Source organism: Lactuca serriola, chromosome 6, assembly GCF_051521515.1.
Source record: "Lactuca serriola cultivar US96UC23 chromosome 6, Lser_US96UC23_V15, whole genome shotgun sequence".
NCBI lineage: Eukaryota > Viridiplantae > Streptophyta > Magnoliopsida > Asterales > Asteraceae > Lactuca > Lactuca serriola.
Genome location: NC_136413.1, coordinates 179,173,360 through 179,179,253, shown reverse-complemented (window position 1 = coordinate 179,179,253; position 5,894 = coordinate 179,173,360). Strand labels below are relative to the sequence as shown.

General features: G+C 33.2%; 1 non-coding gene across 1 annotated transcript; it reads right to left on the bottom strand.

Moving 5' to 3' along the window:
• Window positions 1-347: 347 nt before the first annotated feature.
• Window positions 348-455, bottom strand: LOC145060732 (U6 spliceosomal RNA). The gene has a single exon (XR_013686917.1). It is a non-coding gene; the product is annotated as a U6 spliceosomal RNA (small nuclear RNA).
• Between the last annotated feature and the right edge of the window lie 5,439 nt (window positions 456-5,894).

Genomic DNA, 5,894 nt, shown 5'->3' with positions numbered 1-5,894 from the left:
AAAAGCAAAACCACAACATGAACTAAGAAACTGAAGTTGCAAAATGAATAAAAAAATCAACACATAAACAAATACATACAAACTATATACAACACATAAACGGAAGTTTATAAAGCATGAAACTTAATGACAGGAAAAGTAAAAAACTTAAAGTAGACTTTATAGAAAGAAAGATCACCCTTACTTGCCACAAATGGTTGAAAACATCAACAAGAAAATCAATCTGACCATGAAATCCACATGTTGTCTGACTTCAGTAGATGAACTACTGAAATGTAAGAATTGCAATTGAACCCTATTAGCATTTGAAAAGAGAATTAGGGTTCCAGAGAAGATGACGAAGGGTTAAAAATGTTTTTTGGACCATTTCTCGATTTGTGCGTGTCATCCTTGCACAGGGGCCATGCTAATCTTCTATGTATCGTTCCAATTTTATCGGATGTCCCCAAAGAGACGACTATAGATGAAGAGCTTCGCTATATAAAGGAGTAGCAGGTTATATGGGACGACGCGAGTTCTAAACGAAGTAGTTTACTCTTGATGGTCATATATTCTCAATGTCTGTAAAATTAGGGATAATGACTTAAGAGGGTAATAAGGTTTCCAGTTTGTACGTATTAGGTCACTAAGGTTTTTTTTGTGCGTATTAGACCAATATGGTTGTTATTACCGTTTAGAAATAGTCATTTTACCGGTTAAAACCGGTAAAAGGACTATTTCTAAACGGTAATAACAACCATATTGGTCTAATACACACAAAAAAAAAACCTTAGTGACCTAATACGGACAAACTGAAAATCTTATTACCCTCCTAAGTCATTATCCCTTTTAATTTCTTTTGCGTTTTTATTTGAGCCGTGTTTATTGATTTCAATAGTATAAAAAGTGTTGTATTATAAAAAAAAAGTGAATGTTAAACCTTTTATGAATATTTACATTATTAAAACGAAATTAATACGAGCTGCGAGTTGTAACCAATCATAAAATCAGGCCTAATTTCTCCAACACAAAGCCTAACTAACCTTTAAATCGAACAAAATATGAGCCAGTGGGGCTTAATCGGGTATTGGGCCAGACTACAATAAGGCTTGGGGGTAGAGCCGTTTATCCACATTTTGCAAATTATTACTAAATAGTGTTTCTTATTCTTGTAAACACTAAACAAAGTCTTTTAAGTTATTAGAAAAAAATGTGTTTATATTGTATATTATTCAATTTAAAATCTTAAATTACTAGCTCAAAGATATCATAATATTATCATAAAATAATCAATATTATTGAATATATTAAAATAAAATATTAAAATTGTCATTTTTTTTTACTTTTAAAATATTTTTCTTTTCCATTTGTGATGTTCTTGTTACAGATTGCTTTAAACATCTTTCTACTTTACATTTTTAATAATATTTTCAGAGTTACTGTAAATGTAAATAAAAAATGGCATTAATGTTATAAAAATGATCTAAATTTATTTCATAATAAATATATTCGAATAAGTATAGCCAAATCTTTGGAAGTTTGATTGAAATTTATAAATGTCATAACGTTTCTAAATGAGTTTAATCAATAATAATAATGTTTAAATAAAACAAAATAAAAGACATATTTCTATTGATTTATTCATTATACAAAACGAGACTTATAGCAGAAAGGAAGAGTCAAAACTGAAAGAAAGACAAAATTTATAGAACACATGTAGTAAAGGACCCAAAGTGTAACATTAGCAAAAATGATGTGACAAAAACCCAACGACATCAAACTTAAAGAATGACGAAATTTATAGAATACATATAGTAAGGTACCGAAAGTTTAACATTAGCAAAAATGATATGACAAAAACCCAAAGACACGGAACTATAATATTGCCAAAGGTCTAAGGGACTAAAAGCATAACATTTGTAAAGTTTTATGGCAAATGTCAATATATATATATATATATATATATATATATATATATATATATATATATATATATATATATATATATATATAAGATTCTAAATGGTTTGAGACGATGTTGTATTAATTTATAAATTAATACGACATCGTCGCATACATCTGTAACATTCCGACACCTAGATAGGAATTTCAAGAATTTTTATACATCATTTAAGATCTACTCGACGAGTTGGAGGCCCCAAGTCGTCGTGTAGAAACTGATCAGGCCATGTGGTTTATGGAGCCTACTCGACGAGTTGGAAGACCCTAACTCGATGAGTTGAGGCTGTGCATGAAAACCCTAATTTTTAGGGTTTGCACCCTATTTAAAGGACCTTAAGTCCCCCTCACTGGCCTCCCTTATCACTTAACAGTCCATAGAAAACCCTAATCGAGCTAACCTTCCATTTTGAGAATGTGTAAGGCTAAAGAGTATGTGTTTGGTGCATTTCTTGAAGAGGTTTGAGGTGGTGAGTGCATAACTGAAAGAAGGGGTGTAGATCTGGCTTTTGCATTGTTGTAGCAGCCATCTTGAGGTATAAAGATGCTACCTTGACCTTTCATTGCTTAGATCTCCTCTCATGAAAGAAAATGGTCCTTTTTGGTACATCTTGGAGTCATTCTCGGATTTTGGCTTGTCATGAGGACATGGCTTTAGATCAAAACCCCTTTAGGCCTCATTAGGACTAAAGACTCAAACATTGTCAAACTTTTGCTAACTTCCTTACCCTAAACCTCTTATTTAGCTTAGTATTGGTGTTTTGATCCCTTTTATGCCTTGCATGCACGTAAAGTTAGCAAATTTATATGGTATCTTAGTCCTAAGAGGCTAGATCTGTAGTTTGGGGCCTTGGAGTTGACTGGAAATGGCTGAACAAGTTAAGACAGGAAAACTCTACGAGTTGCTTAGCCAACTCAACGAGTTAGATAAGGGTTTTTGCGCTTTTTGGATTTTAAGAGAACTCAACGACTTGGTGAGATAACTCGATGAGTTGATTAAGGTTTTTCCAATCTTCTGGCCACTGCATGGACTCGACGAGTTGTTTGGAACCTCGGCGAGTTGACTCGAGTTTTCACGATTTCTGAGTTCTGAATGAACTCGACGAGTCAGTAAGCTGCACTTGATGAGTGGGGTCAACATGGACTGTTGACCTTGACCGTTGATTTTGATTTTGACTATGGTTGACCAAGTTTGACTTTAGGGGGTATTTTGGTAATTTGGGATTCTAATGAAATAAGTCATATGGGGATTACAAGCAGTTGAGTTTGGAGCTGAGAGTTGGGGTTTGATCTTCTTGATTCAACACTACTTGTGAGGTGAGTTTTCCTACTCAAGGGTCGAAGGCACCAAGGTCGACCCTTTGGATTGTTATCCTGCTTTATTATTAGTGTGATATGTTAGATCGGTATCCTGGTAGATAAGATGTTTCTATGTGGTTATGATCGGTTAGATCGGTATCCTGGTAGATAGGATGTTGCTATGCTTAGTGATCTGTAGATCGGTTTGACTGTCTGTAGACTGTTATGTGATTATCTGATATATGTGCACATAATTGATTGGTGGTTAAGGCTTTTCTGCTTTGTGTGAGATCCAACAGACCAGAGCATTCCAACCCGATAGTTGTGGGCCAAGAGCATTCCATCCCGAGGATGATTGGACTCATAGTATATGGGCATTCCAACCCAATGGTTGGGGGCCAGGGGTTTACCATCCTGAGGATGATTGGACTCATAGTATGTTGGCATTCCAACCCGATGGTTGAGGGCCTAGGGGATAGTATGTTGTTATTATATGTGTGTTATTTGTTGTATGGGTATTTTAGGGGAACTCACTAAGCTTCGGGCTTACAGTTTTGGATTTTGTTTCAGGTACTTCGGATGATCGCGGAAAGGCGAAGGCTTAATCGTGCACCTCCTCATATTTTATGATTTTGATTTCTGGGATACTCTGATATTAAACTATTTTGAAAATATTTTGTAATAAGCAATGGTTTTTGGATGCTTGAAAAAGTTGTAGATATATTTGAATTTTATTGATGTTACAACATCACGCTTTGAAAAATGTCATGGCTCATCATGACTCCTTAATATATATATATATATATATATATATATATATATATATATATATATATATATATATATATATATATATATATATATAGTGTAAATTTGACGAAATTATTAAATAATTACCAAGTTTTTTTAATAGTGGGGCATCAAACTTGTCTTATTTTGAAAATTAATATCTTATTGGTTTTATTATTATTTTGTATTGTGGACACATGATATAGTAGGTTTTGTATCGTGGACATATGATATAGTAGGTCTACTGAAACAAATATGTTGAAACATTAGAGTAATGTCTCCTCATAACAAAGTGTTTTATTTAACGGTTCAATTGTATATAAAAATTAACAAAAACCTAGTAAAACAAACAATTATACGAGAATAGCCAAAAAAAAGATTGTGAAACCAATAACCAAACTAATTTTTCAGTTTCTCATTTTTTATGTTCAAACTAATTGAAAGAACTAAAATTAATTCTGTTGACCAAAGAATCCAAACGGTAGTCATCAAAATCACATATATGACCCATGTTTTCATCTTTGAAACATATATGGATCCACCCACGAGCAAATATCGGTAACAAAAGTGATGTCGAGAATCACCATATCCCACCAAAAACCAATATATCGTGTAATTTGAGAAGCTATTTCACATCCAAGAAAAAGATGTGCCACATATTCCGTAAGAGTAGAAGAATAGTGCACAATATCAACTCCAACTCTATCCCACGATTAACCATATAATCTCCCGTTGGCATCCGATTAAGTAGCACCCTCCAAATCAAAATGTCAATATTTTTGGTATCATTATATTCTATCAGGTAGAATTATTGATAAAACCAATTAATCTTACCAATATAAAGTCTAGTATAACTTGCCAAGAACCACACACGACGATTCTCCAAAAGAACAAAACTCCTTAAGTAGCAAACCCACCCCTATCCCCATTGGCAGAGCTAACATTTTAAAAAGGAACTCAAATGAAGCTTGTCGAAAACTACGTATAGAACCGTTTGGACAACTAGGGGTGAAAGGATACTTTACTTTTTTGAAGTTGATATGATCCAAGTTTAATATATAACCGTCTAATCTCATTGCGGTGGTGACTTAGATAGCTTACGATTATAGGTCATTTTTCTGGATTACGAATAAAAAAAAATCTAATTTACCACTCTTAAATTTGACATATTATTTTTTGATATTCTAGATTAATTGGAAAACCGTTATTATTATTTCTTTAAGAGGTTTTGGAGATGTCTTATGTACAACTGTAGCATCCTATTTTTGGGTCTAAAAGTTTTGGACATTTTGCTAACAAAATCTTTCTCTAATTTGAAATAAAGTAAATCGAAGACAAATAAATTAAATAATGGAAATGTGAGGAAATGATCATGATAATAATAAAACTCTTGTCATTAGTTGGTATTTTAAAATAATAAAATTTTAATGTCTAGCGAAGTATTTTTGTTAGAAGGGTCATTTGCGTCAAACGGTTGAAACTTAGGTTTGACTTGAGGGTTGACCAACTAAGTGACTTTGACTAAGTTTGTAGAGGTTAGGAAGTAAAGGGACCATTTTGGGAAGATATTAGAAGTTCCTTAGTTAGTTTGGAGTCATTTTGAAAGAGCTTTTGTATGGAGGGACTAGAAGTGTATAAGTGACCATATATGAGTCTATTTGAAGCATCCTTCTTCCTCATTTCCCCCATTCATGATTTCAATGTATTACCCTCTCCATGGATCGATTTCACCTCCCAAATCCATGTTACCTTGATGCTTGAAGATTCCACTTGAAGCTTGGTAAAATTCCTCCACAATCCAAGATACCATATAGATATTTGATATTGTGATATGATTAGAATAGCATGCTAGTGATAGGTTAGGGATC